Here is a 16566-nt window from a genome sequence, read left to right as displayed (position 1 = left end):
TTATAAAATTCAGAGGTAAATCCATCAGGTCCTGGAGATTTACCTGGTATGAGATTTGTTTATTGCTTCTTTTATTTCTTTTAGGTGTAATGGTGCCCCTAAAAGTTTTTGTTGTTCTTGTGCAACTTGTGGAAATTTAAAATTTTGAATGAATTCATTAAATTTGTCATTTGATGGTGGTTAGTGCATGTCATACAGCCTTTTATATATGTTCTCAAATACATTTAATATGTTTTGGTTTTCCTGAAATTTATGTCCTTCATAATGTAATTCTGTAATTTTTGGTGGGCCACTCTTAATATTTATTAGCCTGGCTAGAAATCTTGAGGGTGTTTGAGCCCATTTTGAGTATTGATATAAAGACCTGCTTTCTAAAAAGATTTTCTAAGTAATGCTTATGTAGTTGTTTTTGCCATTCCATACATTTTTCCTCTAATTCTTTTGAATATTTTTGTTGTAATTGTAGTTCTGCTGATGCAATTTGCGATTCTAATGTGGTTTTGGTATTATTATATTTTTTCTTAAACCAGGCAGATTTTTGAATTATGACACCTCTAATAACTGCTTTTGCAGCTTCCCATTGCTTATCATAAGGTATTGGAGTAATTATGATTTCTTCATCTAACTGAGTGAGTATACTGTTTATCTCTTTACCTACTTCTTGTTTCTGAATAATTTTTGGGTTTAAAGTCCACTTATTAAAATAAGATATGTTTTGGCTGAAATTAAGCAGGTTTATAAATATATTAATTTTAGAATGATCTGAGATAGATCTAGGTGAAATGCTGTATTTTAGCTTATACAACCGAAAGAACTGAGAGATTAGGAAGGCGTCTATTCTAGACCAAGATTTATGAGACGTAGAAAAGAAGGTATATCTGGATATTGTTTTGTCATGTTGGAAATTCTCATATGGATCAAATAGCTCAAAAGTATTTTGTAATTCACTAAGAGCTATATTTATGATATGCGGTTGCTTGGTTTCTTTATTGGATCTATCTTTGTAAGGTTTCATTACTGCATTCCAATCTCTCCCGATTATATATAAATGATTTGGAAATTCAATAAGTAAGTTAAAGATTTCATAAATAAAAGTTTGTTGGTTAGAGCAGGGACTATATATATTTAGGAAAAGTAAAGATTTATTTATGCTATGGAAATTTGAGGTAAACATAGCCCATCTACCATTCAAGTCAGTCTTCATGGAAACAATTTCCCCTTGATAGGCTTTGTTTATAATGATAGCAACCCCTCTGGAAGTAGAATTATGTCCAGCAGCTATTATATGCTTGACCCGTTTTCTTTTTCTCTCCCTGTCCCAGAGATGTGAGATCAGGTGAGTTTCTTGAAGAAAGGTTATCTTTGTTTTACTTTGATATATAATATGTATGACTAGATTCCATTTACTTTTGTCTGAAATTCCCTTAACGTACCATGAATCTAAAGATATAATTTCTGAAAGTGTAAAAATATTTCTTGATTAGTGTTAATAAAGCACAATAAGCAATGCGATAATATAAATATATACTGTTGTGTATTAGTGTTAGTATTTTCCGCATAGTGACTTCTATTCTCCTACCCCCGCCTTGTGTGCCTAACCACCCATCCCTCTGTAATGTTAGATAAACAAAACTTCTAAAATCAAAGGACTTTTGTGACTGAGTTTGGATGGAAGTCTTGTAGAGCAGAGGGATGCCAAAATTACCTACTATTTTCCAAACATACACAACCATATACATCAACTCTGCATAGCAGCCTCCCTGTACCCGTATTCAGAATCAATTTTAAATATCTTATCATTTTAAACCTATGTATTATATTAGTAAATGTAATCAAAATATTTTGGATAGCCTTAGAACCAAACCAAAGGAATATACTAAAACTCGAAATAAGGTCCTTAATTCTTCTATACAAGTCCTGGAAGCCCCCCCCCAAAAAAATATATATATATATATATATATATATATATATATATATATATATATATATATATATATATATAATAAAACATCCCTTTGTCATTTTGTTTTTAAGCTATACCAAGTTATAAGGTGCATTTATAATTCCATGCAAATACCTGACTAATACAAACAAACTAAAGAAAAGAGAAAAAATACAATGCAGTATATTCGTATGAGCTAGATCTATAAACAGCAAAAGGGAACAGAAAAAAAATACTAGATTGGCATTATTAAACAGTACTGCTGCCACTCTAACAACACTATAATATTGCATCTATCTTTCGCCTTCAATACATGTGCATTACAAATATCTAACTTTTAGTTTTATTTTCCATTTTATATATATATATATATATATATATATATATATATATATATATATATATATATACACACATGCATTTTGCTTAGTATTACAGCCTAATAAAGATAAAGATAAAAATAAAAATAAAAAAAAAAATTAAAAATGCTTCAACTGTATATATAAATTCTACAATATCTTATAAACTCTGTTCACTTTTCCTAGAGAAAAAAAATAATAAAACAAGTACACATTCCTTTTGCATATTTTACCTTAAGGCGTTCATCAAATAAATCATATTTGTTTTTGGTACAAGACCAACATCATGTCATCATAAATGTAATTTTGCCACAGCGTATATGAGTATACAGCTGCTATCTAATATAATAATTTTCAGTCTTTTCTTTATGTATATCTCACAGCTTTGTTTAAACATGAGTATAGGAAGGTTTCACCTAATAATTAAGATTAAGAGAAAAAAACATGTTATATTCCACCTAATCATCAGTTTAAAAAGTTCAAGCACATTATTTGAAATAATATTCGCATTGCCCCTTTAAAATAACTGTATTAACTTCAACATTCTCTAGCATAGAAAGTAACTAAACATCAGCCTATCTGCTTACATTCTGCTGCACAGATTCTGTCAGCATGCTTGGCAAATAGTCTAATGTCCTTTTTCAGTGTTGTAATGTTTTGTTTACATTAGATCTATTCCCAGTAATGCACTGGGGCTCCTAGGTCATTTAGATGATGAAATGAGTTGAAAGGTGAAAGGTTATTGCAAATGCATTGTAGCTGCATGGAATTGTAGGTAATGGGACATCACCATGCTAACAGACCTCTTGGCCTACTCAGCAAAGTGGAAAAATAAACATATTTAAGTATTTACCTCAAGAAAAAATCAAAATATGCAGGATTCAGCCTAAAACAGAAGATTATATCATTCAAATGCTTAAGCAAAGATGGATTGTCTTTCTTCATGCTGGATTTGCATTGTAGAGACAGAGAAATGTGGCTTTTGTTTCTTCTGGTGTATCTGTTGATATTTTTTCATTTTTATGGTGAAATACTAGTGTAGAAGGATATTTCCTCTGAAAGCGGATTTTTTCAATAAGGTAAGCATAGTATTTGCTTTATTTCAAGAGGAAGATCTTGGCTTATTGTGATTTTGTGTCCTCTCCATGTGATTGCTTTCTTGGTTTTATGTGCAGATAATATTGATTGTACATGGGCTGAATTAAGGATCCTGACATATATTGGTCTTGGGAAGTCCATGTGTTTTGAGCGTCTTATGGATCTGTGAGCTCTTTCAGTTGTTATGCCCTCCAAAAGCTCTTTATCCTGCAGTACTGTGCTTAGTATTTCTTTTGTAACTGTGTTTATTTGAGTGGTTTCAACTGATTCTGGTATTCCCCTGATAATGAGATTATTTTGTCTGTTTCTTGCTTCTATGTCCAGAACTTTTTATTGCAATTCCATAATACTTTTTGCACTAGCCTGTATTGATTTCTGCATTTCTTGTATTTTTAGTTCATTGCCCATGATTTATGCTTCATTTTGTTCTAATCTGAGCATAATTTGGTTCATGCTTGAGCTGAAAGTACTTAGTTTGTGTGCAAACACAAAATGGTGTCAAAAAAATCACAAAATGGTCACAAAATGGTCATTCTAAAATGGTGGATGGCCAGTGAGCACTCTAGCTGTGCAGCTCCCTTAACTTTCAATAATATCTAACCTTTTGCCTACACATCCTGAGGAAAAATAGAAAATTTTCAACAGAAAAAAGGCAACAAGCAAGCTACTAAAATATTTCAGCTATATTTTATGTTGGATGACCTTTTTTGCAAGAAAAATATTACTTACTGCAAACAGATTCCTGAACTGCATGGTGGGGACACTTCAAGATAAGCAGGCCTGAGTGAAAAGGAGAAGAAAAAGATGGCTTGTGTTAATATAAAATTGCCGGAATAAAGTCAACCTTCTGCAACTTTATCTAGCTGAACATATTTTATCTGAAAAACAGTTAAATCAACGTTGGAAATGGAAAATTTACCAGAGCGCATGGATGCAGTAACTACCAAAACTAAACTATCAAATATAGTTACACCAGAAAAAGATACTGCATCAAAAAGGCTAAAAACAAATAAAACTCAGCCAGAAATGACTAAATCTGCCCTTAGATCAAAGCAAGAACAAGCATTAACATTGGAAGACCTTAAAATGGCATTACAACCACTGCAACAAGAAATCCAAGGATTTGCACACAAGCAAAGTACTTTTAGTTTTAATAGCTTTTATTTTTCACAAAATATTTACATTTGTTTATCTCATGCTTTTTAATTTTTTTTTTTCAGAAAATGCTCTGGAATGCAAGATGTGTGTTAGCTGCTGTAGGTTTGACATTCCATACCACATAGGTGTTAATGAGATATCAGAAACTCAGACATTAAAAAAAAAAAAAACTACTACACCTAACCTGAACCCAAATAACATGTCTCTGAGACTCAGTACCCTACAACACTAACACCTGCACTTCCTTTTACACTCATCATCATCATCATCATCCCCCCCTTTCCTATTTTCTACATGGATTTGGAGCGTTGTGGCTCTCGATTCAGTGCCACTCTTCTACTTTCGTCAATAGTCATGCCTTACTGTTGCAAGCCTTCTCTCACACAATCCATCCACCTCTTTGCTGGATAACTTCAGTTACCTCTAGCCTTCTTCCTGTCTCTTCCAAATCTTCTTCACCAGATTGTCTTCGGTTTTCTGCACATCTGCCCAAACCACCGTAATCTTTTCTCCTGGCTTTCTCTGCAATTGGCGCTCACTTGATTTATGCTCTGATGTTCTCATTTCTTCATCTGTACCATAGTTTGCATCCTACCACCATCTCAGTCACCTCATCTCCATCACCTTGAGCTTCCTCAACTGCTCTGCCTTTACTGCCCAGGTTTCTGTACCATACAGTAGTACTGGTCAAACCATTGTTTTGTACACTTTACTTTTCAGCTTCTTTAGCATTCTTCTATCATACACTAACCCTGACACTCAGTGTTATTTGGTTGCATCCCCTCTGATTCTAGGCTTGACCTCCTCAATCACACTTCCCTTCTCAACCAACCCCCAGCTACTTGAATCTGTTAACCTGTTCCACTATTTTCCCGTTCTATTTTTATACTCAGCTTCTTGTGATTTCTCCATTTGCTGCTATAACAATTGTCTTATCTGCACTCAGTTTTGCCTTCCATTTTACATTCCCTTATTCTATTCTTTGGTGAAGTTCTTGCTCAGTCTGCCTGTAATGCCAAATAGTCTGTGTACAGCAACTTTGTTGATCTGTCCCCTCTCACCTGTTGCTAATGTAGTTCATCACTACTATGAATAGCTTTGGGCTCAGATCTGAACGCTGATGCACACCCACTCCCACTGTGAACCCCTCTGAGATTCAGAACACTGTTCATACTCAAGTCATTGGGTCCTTGTACATAGTCTGCAGTAATTCTACCAAAGTTTCTTTGAATTTGAGCTACTGGACTACCAAATCAGCTTTCTTGGGAACTTGCCATATGCTTTCTCCAAGTCTATGAGTGCCCCATTGGACTCTTTCCTCATTTCAACCTTCTTCTCAACTACCTGTCTCATTACAAACATCAGGTCAGTTTGTACTGCATCCTGATCTGAATCTGAACTGCTCATTTCCCATCTTAATTTCTACTACTCTGCATATTCATTTGTCAACCACCTTCTCCAGAACTTTCATGCAGACTGACAGGAGTTTGATACCTCTGCACTGCCCACAGTTGTGGATGTCCCCTTTGTTCTTGTACACTGACACTAGTATGCCTATTTTTCAGTCATCTGGAATACACATTTCTGTCTGTACTGCTGTAAGTATCTTCAGGAGCCATTTCTCCACTGTCTCACCCGACATCTTGACCATATCTGTTGTGACCTCATCTGAGCCTGCAGCTTTCTCTGACTTCATTTTCTTTAGTGCTGTTCTTACTTTTTCTGGGATGAGCTCATCTTCATCTTTCATTGTAGGCTGTGTCTTGGGCAGTACAGATTCTGTAGGGTTTTCTACATTCATAGGTTCATAGGTTCATAGGTAGATACTAGGCTATCTGCCCTAGGGCATTTATAAGCCTAGCCAGAGTGTATTTGGCTTCCGCCTCCCTATTAGATTAGCCTACTGTGCCTCTGTAAAGTAGGTCACAGAAGGTACCCTTTTAAGATTAGTTTACTGTGCCTCTGTCTAGCAGGGACACAGAAGAGATCCCAGGGGTGAATTTGCGATTTCCCATCCACGCGTCCAGATTTCGCTTGAAGAGGGTCAGCGAGGGGCTATGTCTAACATGAATTGGGATTCTATTCCAGAGTGAGGGGAGCCTCTGGGAAATGAATCTGTCCCTCCAGCATGTCCTATTTATTTTTGTGCTTAGGTTTAAGTCCCTGGAGCATGTAGCTCTAAGGGACTTGGATTTTTTGAGGTGGAGCATGTCCATTAATTCTGGGTTTGACATGGCTTTGTACGTCAGGCATAGATCGCCTCTGAGCAGGCGGTAAGCAACTGAGTAGAGCTGGAGTTTCTTTAGTCAAGCTGCATAGGACATCTGTTTGTAGCCCATGATCCTCTTGGTGAGGTACTTTTGGGGTCTCTCCAGTTGCTGCAGGTGTCGGGTAAGGTACATCCCAAAGGGGGCATTGTATTCAATTATGGGCCTGATGAGTGACGAGTAGAGGGGCACAATGACCTCTCTTGATCTAGATGCGAATCCTTTCATGATAAGGTGGGCTATATAGAAGGTCTTTCTAACCACTTTGGCAACGTGATTATCAAAGGAGAGATTACTATCTACATTGGTCCCCAAATCTCTAATTACTTCTTCCGTGCCAATGGATTACCACCTATGTGGTAATTTGTGGGCACCTTGTTTTTCTGAAAGGGGATGACTATGCACTTTTTAGCATTTAACTTGAGGCTGTGGCTCTGGCACCAAGCATCCATCTCTGTGAGACCCTTTTGGAGGATGCTTGTGTCAGCTGGAGATTTGATTATGGCCCCCAGTTTGCAGTCATCTGCGAACTTTGTCAGCCATAATCCCCCCCGTGTTAGCCTGAACCTCAGAGAAGTATATACTGAACAAGAGAGGTCCCAGAACGGAGCCCTGTGGGATGCCACTTGTAACTGGTTTGGATTCGGACATGGCACCTGTGATTCTGACCATGTGGCTTCTATCTCTGAGCCATTTTGCAACCCATCTTGTGATATAGGGGTTGATATTTAAGCTGGTAAGCTTATTTATGATGCCTGAATGGGGTATTGTGTCAAAGGCTTTTGTGAGGTGCAGGTAGGCTGTGTGGACTACCTCGCCCTCATCTATGGCTTTGGTAACTATTTCAAAGAAATCAACTAGGTTTAAGAGGCAAGATCTGCCCTTAACAAAGCCGAATTGGGTAGGGTCCAGTGTCTGGAGGCTCCCAATGTCTTTGTTTATGAGTTCCATGATAATACACTCCATAGATTTACAGATCAGACTAGTCAGGCTTATGGGGCGATAGTTTCCGGGGTCTTTGTGGAGTGGGACCACTGTAGATGTATGCCATTCTTTGGGTACATATCCGGTAGTAAGGCTAAGTTTGAACAGTGACTTAATGTGAGGGTTCAGTTCTTCTTGGAGCTCATGTAAGACATAGCCTGGGACACCGTCCAGTCCCATAGATGCTGTGTTTTTTGCTTTGGAGAGGGCAGCTTTCACCTGTGCATCTGTGATGTCAGGGAGGTTACATTCAGTTGGGATAGGCATTTGCTCCTTTGGGGGGGAAGGGGGGGGGTTGCGATGAATCTGTCTGCCAGGATGTTGGCTATGTCTGTAGGTTCAGTATATTTTGTACCGTTAAGCAACAATTCAGAGCATATCTGGGAGTTTCCGCCCATGTTCCTGACATAACTAAAGAAGGCCTTGTGATTATCTTTAGTGTCTAGGGCAATTTTTCTTTCGAAACTGGCCTTTGGTGATTTTATGAGGGATCGAAGTTTCTTGCAAATACTGATCAGTGATGCCTTCCCTTTTTGGGATTTTGCTCTGTCAAGTAGTAGCTTCCTCCTTCTGTTGTATAGCTTATTTATGGCCGGGGTCCACCAGACCTGTTTTTGGAGGAGTGAGTCTTGGTTTTATTTGGGATAGCACGATCAGAAGCTTCTGGAAGTACACCTTCCATTTGCCTTTGATTTTCTGTGGACTGGTGATCAGGTTGTTCCTGGTATCCAACTTGCTAATCCCCCAAATTGTGTCCAGTAGGGGATGGGCTACAGAGCCTCTCTCAATTTTTGTAGAGAATACCCTACGTCCTATCTTGAGTGGATGCACAACTGTGTTAAAGGACACTAAGGATTTCCTTGTAGAGTTAGGAGTACATCTTGAAGCACTTGCAGATCCATGCTGGCTGGTTACATTAGACATAGAATCGCTTTTTTACAACAATCCTGAATGACTGGGGTATTGAAAGTGTCAGAGACCTTTTATATACAAAGGAGATGCAACCTAATAAGATTAGTTTAGTGTGTGCACTGCTTGAGATTATCCTAGAAAACAACATTTTTATGTTCAGAGATGAATGTTATATACAGAAGGTTGGCATGACTATGGGTACTGTCTGTGCCAACAGCTACGCCGACCTCTCGCTTGTTCAATGGGAGGTTAATCATGTGATTAACAACAATAAATTTGCTACATCCATTGTCTGGTATAAACATTTTGTGGACGATATCTTCCTTTTGTGGCATGATACAGAGGAGTGCCTTAAGGAATTTATTGTATACATCAACAATGTGACCACATTCCTTAAATTTACTCATAAATATTCTGACAGGGAGATAGAGTTTCTAGATGTCAAGGTTAGTAGAGATGCATTTCATTTAGTATTTACTACTTTGTATAAGAAACCCATCAAGAAGAATACTGTACTTCATAACAGCAGTATGCACCCTAAACATACTAGAGCAAATGTATCGTGTTATGCATTTGCATAATGATAATATTGCTTTACAATCAGAACTATTTGTGCTAAAACAAGAGTTTATGTCAAGAGGGTATAGAGAGCACAATATATACACACAACTGGAACTAGCATGGAGAGAGAGAGGTGGTAGGTGCAAACCATATTGTAATACGCAAGTTGGAGTATGTAGTAGTGATAACATCTATACAGGCCCTAATAATACTACTGAGATGGATGCACTTAGAATGCCACTCACATATGCCAGTAATATTAATATAGTGTGGGATATTATTAAGAATAACTGGGACATTCTTTCTAATGTTAAAGAATTAAATGGAGTTAAAGGCCATGAACCTAGATTCACCTTTAGGAACAACAGATCCTTGAAAAGACAGCTCTGCTACAAAATTGACAATGTCCAACAATATAATAAATCCGACAGGTTAGGTACGTACTGTTATAGGTGTACAGCCTGTCAATATATATATGTGGGAGGCCGCTTTTTACATCCACATAAGGGGTTCACCTTTGAGTCTAATTTTTATGCTGATTGTCAAATGAAGTACGTGGATTACTTTAGTTATTGCACAATCTGCTATGCTTTTTACATAGGAAAGACCAATCATCCTTTAAAAGACAGAATACTGGAGGATATAAGGGATGTTAGGAATACTAAGGAAAGCAGTACACTTGCAATGCACGTCATAGAAGAAGGTCACACACTTGGTTTTAAATTTTTTGTACTTAAAATAGTCCCTGTCAATAAAAGAGGAGGTAATTTGAATAGTCGTACAGAAGGTGTTAAGCAGGAATGGATACTCAGATTCCAGGCGGATGTACCACCTGGACTTAATAATAAAGTATCCTTAAAACCTTTTTTAAGAGCAAGATCACTGAAACATTAATATTTGTATGTAATATATATAATACATACTTTTAGTAATATTTACTGTGCTTAGCCACTCTACATATATTTTTATACTTTTTATATGTACTGCATTTTTTGAACACACAGATTGCATACTTATGTATTTTATGAATATATTTGTGTATATATATAATTTTAATACATGGCTTTATGAAGGTATTATTAGAGTTTTAAATAGTTAAGATATTTGTATAGTTGTTGACTATTTCATTTTATAGCATTAGCACCTTGGTGTGCTAGCACTTTAATTTGCACTCCACATGCTTTTATGTCTTGTTTTTATTGGTTGCTATGTGATTTATGAGTCTATTTAAAATGTTTTGTTAAACCTGTTTAATGTTAGTCTGATGAAGCGGGAGTTGTCCGCGAAAGCGCTTACTTTCTCTGCGTTCTATTATATTAAACGTACTTTTGCTAATGTACCTGCTGTGTGCTACCAACATTTTTTTCTCTGGATGTTCCCTGGTATCCCTTATGAAGCATGACTGAATATCTTCTTTATCTTTCTGTCTTTACCTTGCAACCATATGGAGTTTGTGCCATCTACTGTGTCATTTTTCAGACGCTAGTGGAGTACCTGTGATGCCTTGTTCTTTGCTATTGCAACTCATTTATTAGCCTTTTAGCCTGGTTGGTCTTTTCTATCTCCCACTTTTTCCTGCACTCCATCTTTCTTTTGATGACTTACTGGACTTTTACATTCCATCACCAGCTTTCTATATGTACATTGCTTCCACACTTGTCTGGCCAAATATCTGTTCTATTGTCCTTACAGATGCATTTTGAGGCACTTCCATTTTTCTTCAACTCAACCTATTTATTCATCTTCTTGGGGTGATAGTGCCCTGAGTAATTCATTGAACTGTTGTGTCTTGAGTCTTCCAGGTCTTCAGCCTAGTCTGTGTGTTATCAGTGAACCTACCTTGAGTGTAACAATACTTAGTTCATATTTGGCACGTTAATTGCTTTTATGTCCAGCTTTCACTTAACAGAGCTATCATAGGTAACCCAAGAGGAGTAACTGGAAAGTGGCTGGCCAGTAGCTTATTGAGACAGGGCTGCTGGGCTTTATGGTGGGCATACACTGGCCAATATGGGTGCATACACCCCTCCCACCATTAGCAAGGGTCCCTGCCATCAGTCAGAGTACACCAGATCCTCATTCTATTTATCACTGGCAAATAACCATGCCCATTTTGGGCATCATTAGTCAACAAGAATGAATCACCTAGATTCAGTTGTTAGACTGTCTAGTAGCAAACATTGACATGGTGCACAGTCTGTGATCCATGTTCTGTTATCCAGAGGATACTGCATATCACAGTTGATGCTGCAAGTGGCTGGCCTATACAACTCTTCCACTTGCAGGGCACCATCTATAATCTCTGCTGCTGCCCACAGCTCCATTCTTGGGGGAGTTTGAAGTAGAAAGACTCAACATTTTATTAAGAAGTGAAAGGAACCCCGTAGAGACAGAGGGCAAATATGCAAATTCCATTCAGGTATTGGTCAGAGGTCAGGCTCGAACATTGTACCTTGTGTATGGGAGGCAAAGATCTTAACCATTATGTACACTCATACAATACACATAACCGTGAAAATCATATTAGAAATTAACTCTGTTCTACAAAAAACAGAAAGCAAGAAAAAAAGGAAGAATGAAAAACACCACAAATAACTAATAACCCCCTTCCCAAAGCTAAGATCAGAAACATGACCATAAAACACTTCCTTGAAGCATAAAAATAAATGCATTTGAAATGCTGGGGTTAGAAGGGGACTGAAACATATTTTCCATCACATCGAATCTTCTGACAGGTCTTGACCAATATCTCAGATCAAATTCATCAATGATATAGCACCCTATAAGGTATTTATTACAACTGCTAAAATCATATTATCAAGAGAGCATGTTTAGTTTGTACAGAATATCTGAACTTAACTAGTTTTCTTAAAATGTTTTTCCCTTTTCGTGTGCATGCAGAGCCAAAAGTACCTCCGATCTTATCTAAATTTGCCTGTCCTTGAGAAATTTACATTGATCTGGATGAATTGCTCTGTTCTAGAGTCTTTGGAACCTATTGCCTATTCTTCCATCAATATTTATTATCTCTAGTGAGAGAGAAGAGAAATCTGACTGTACAAGGTCAGCCTCAGTTTGGGCTCATTCATCTGTCTTGACTATTGCTGTCACAGCATGTCTCATGGATTCTTAGGTCATTTAAAAATGTCTGCAAATCTGCAACATCATATCTCCTTCTCTATATTTATGTACCTCTACAAGCAATCCCCCCACCAGCTCTTAGGATTGTTCATTGACATGGCCATTCCTCAAATCGCCTCAGTTCATACAGAGGATGAATATGGCTGAATGAATGAATGAATGAATGAATGTATGTGTGATAATGACTGTTCTGTCATTATCAGTTAGTTTAGGCAGTCGGCATACTCAGGAACCTGCTTGCTTTGTACTACACATCACATAGTTGAGTACGTACATAGAGAGACTGCAGATATGATCGGAGGGGTCAATAAAGGCTCTTCTCCCACTTCAATGTGGTAACAATTTCTGAATCTTGGTTCACACATATTTCCTGTATCCAGATCTTGCATTGAGTTCTTTCCTTTCATTTTGTCTGCAGCTATGCTGTGTGTTACACTGATCAAGAAGGCTTCCAGATAACTTTTAAAACCAGCCAAACTCTCTCCACTATCATGCCATAGCTCTGAAATCGGTTATCCTTGGTGCAAGGAGAGCTGTTCCACACCTCTCAACTGAAGAGTAACACGCAGACAAACATTTAAGTTCAGATATTCTAGGTAAGTTAAATGAGTCGTTTGAAACAGTATAATGTCATTTCTTTATGATTTCAATGTGGATAGAACTTCACTGGGTTTATATTGATCCATTTATATCAACAGAATAGATGATATAAAAGCCAAAAAGATACTTTGCATAAATCTATGAAGAAAGGCATAGAATGGTAGCCCAAAGCAGATGAAAAGTTCAACATACATGCAATAGTGGTAGATCTCCAGTTGTGGATGCACTGTGGCAGGAATGCCAACATACAGCTCTTGTGTCCAATGTCTTACACTGCAGACACGTGAATTATGATTAGCCAGTGCAGAACAGAGCAACATAAAATACAGAATAAATAAATGCATACAGTAAGACTTACAAAGCAGTTATACCTCCTGGGTAGGGAGCTAGTAACCAACCCAAAAGCAGGACAAAAATGAGGCATTTGGTTCCTATCTGCTTGCAGCCAACACAGGCCCCCCATGGAGAAAACATTGAAATGCTTTCCTAAAGCAATGAATAAATGGCAACAGGATAGACTTATTGGATGGCCTGTGAGAAGTCAATGCAAAACCCTACAGGTGATAACACTTAAAGCATTTTTGGAGGGGACCCATCCAGTACTAACTTCATGGTTTAATACATGTCAGGAAAAGAGGAACATCCTACAAGGGTAAAGAAAGTATTGAACGTACTGAGATCTTGCAGTACATCAACACGTATGGCTATTTAACTGAGGGAGCTGACATCAGAGAGAGATTTAATTCAGTAGGAATGTTTTGGTCAAAACAGTAGATCCCTTAGCAGTAACTGATCATGTATACCCCTCTAAAGCCTCTGTCTTTCCAATTAATAAAGTGAATCCTCAATTTTTCTCCTGTACAAACCCCCAACACCTGTCTTGTCATGTGTATCTACACACCCAACTGCAAGCCTGACCCATTCCGTATGTCCCACGGAAGTTATGTTTCATCTTATGAACAATTGCCACTTTGTGGATTTACCAACATTTTGGTATTCCTTTTCTAAGTTTTGTGCCCCAACTCTTACATTGCTGCAAAGTTCAGTAAATTATTTTTAACAAAATGTTTTAAAGAAATGTTGCTGAAATTAAATAAACCTTAGTGAATAGTACAAATATGTAACTGATGAATGTAGACTCTAGCCACATACATGCAGTTTGCTGCAATTTAATCCCCTTTCAGTTTCTCAGAATGAAATAAAAACAAAGAGAAAAGACTACAGCATAAATAAGTACAAGTTTTCAATTAACTTTGTAAGAAGTTTGTGTAAAGAGTCAAAATTATAATAATAAACTCCTGAGGTTTAGAACTAAAGTAAAGACTGCTTGTGAAGGACAGAAAAAAAAACATTAAGGGAATACAAGAATCAAAAGTATGACAAGGACACACATGAAAAGGAGCGGGTCAATAGCAAGGCCACCATGAAAGAGACTGAAACGGGAACAGAGCATGTGACTGGAATGAAAGTTTAAAGTAATAATAAGAATTTCTGTACCTTTATAGAAGAATGAAAGTCACCAAGGACAGTAGCAAGACTACAAAGAAATGAGTTATGTTCCATGTAAGATGCTGACAAAGCTAGTGTACTGCATTGCTATTTTAGTTCATCAGTGACAAAGCCGGAAGCAGAGCAAATGTGCTGTTATTTCAATAAATTATGCTATGCGAACTGTTAGTAAATTCCCAGGAACAAGTGAATGGTGTGTACATTTTGAATAAGTAGGCTATGACAATATTTGCCTGTTAGCTCATATAGTCAATGAATGGCTCATTGCATGCAGGTGTAATAATTAACGAGAGCCATAGTAAGTGAATTTCTGGTACACAGCTACTGGGATGTGAATGTTTTAGACATTCATTGGCCACCATATCTGAAAAGAGTTGAGGATGCCGAAAGATGCCGTCAGAAAAGAAAAATGAAAAAGTCACAACTGCACTATACAAAATGAGTCTTTGGACAATGTTTAAAGTAAGTTGATACCTGCTTCGGGCCAGTATGATTTAGAACATTTAGCAGGAAGCACATTACAGGTGATGATATGAAACTGTTTTGAGTCTGATAAAAGAATGCACTAAAGGCTAATGAGTCTGAGATGGAGTGGTAATTGGGAGTAAACATTAACAAAGTCGATGAGTGTAAGGTACTGAAAACAAACCACACTGGAGCCAGATTAAAGTTGAGCGCTTTCGTCCCATTTATTACAGAACGTCTTCAGAACTAAAAATCAATTACAGCCATTACCTTTTATAAAACCATCCATTATGACATCATTTCCCTAATTAATACTCATTTAATATAAAGTGAAAGACCAAGTAAAAATGAGTACATACAAACATTTGCTTAACTATGTAAATACAAATATGAATGTGTAAATAAATAACAGTTACTTATTCATACCTATCAAAAATATACATTTATATATATGTATGTATGTAGAAAATATTTATAATTAATTATTGACATAATTCAAGTGACTTTTCACAAAAATCTTATCATTTATACCTGGATTTATATCTGCCCTTAGAAAAATCTGCCATTTTAACTCAATGTTTTTTAAAAAAAAATAATTAAAAGAACCAAAAAAATTGTCCTTATTAACTTTTTCTACTACAAAGAAAGTACATTTCTTAAAATGTGTGCACTTCACTGAGTGCTTAGCCAATGCATTACTTAGATCCTTCTTTTTAATGGCTAACACATGCTCTCTAACTCTGTGATTCAGTTTTCTAATAGCTTTACCTATATAGAAATTCTCACAGCTGGAGCACACTGCAAGATACACGAGCCCCCTCACTTTGGCAATTGTATTGTCCCTTTGCTATTAAGGTGCAATTCAAGTGTTTAAAATGGTAGCTATGTACTCCCATCATAAACCTAGTTAGAGAGCATATGTTAGTATAGTGCCTTGTATGATTTCCACTTAAGAGTAATGGTAATCTGATGGAAATTTATTTTTAGGCAGCATAATCATATTCAGCTCATTCAAGTCATCCTATGGGCATGGCATGGATGGATATAATACTGAGGCAGAAGACAGACCGGCCGTGAAATCAAAGTATAGTACTTCCATTAAAGGGACAATTGTAAGCAGTCAAAGTATAGCACATCCATTAATGAGGGGCAATAATAAGTAGTCAAAGTATAGTACCTCTATTAATGAGGTGCAATAGTAAGCAGTCAGAGTATAGCACCTCCATTAACTTGGGGCAATAGTAAGTAGTCAAAGTATAAAACCTCCATTAATAAGGGGCAATAGTAAGGAGTCAAAGTGTAGTACCTCCATTAATGAGAGACAATAGTAAGTAGTGAAAGTACAGCATCTCCATTAATGAGGGGCAAGAGAAAGGAGTCAAAGTATAACAATTCCATTCATGAGGGGCACTAGTAAGTAGTCAAAGTATAGTACCTCCGTTAATGAGAGGCAATTGTAAGTAGTCAGAGTATAGTACCTCCATTAATGAGGGGCAATAGTAAGGAGTGAAATTATAGCACCTTCATTAATGAGGGGCAATAATAAGTAGACAAAGTACAGTACCTCCAT

The sequence above is a fragment of the Protopterus annectens genome, chromosome 12.part0 (genome assembly GCF_019279795.1).
Source record: "Protopterus annectens isolate FY-2018-M chromosome 12.part0, PAN1.0, whole genome shotgun sequence".
Lineage (NCBI taxonomy): Eukaryota > Metazoa > Chordata > Ceratodontiformes > Protopteridae > Protopterus > Protopterus annectens.
This window is presented reverse-complemented; position numbering follows the sequence as displayed.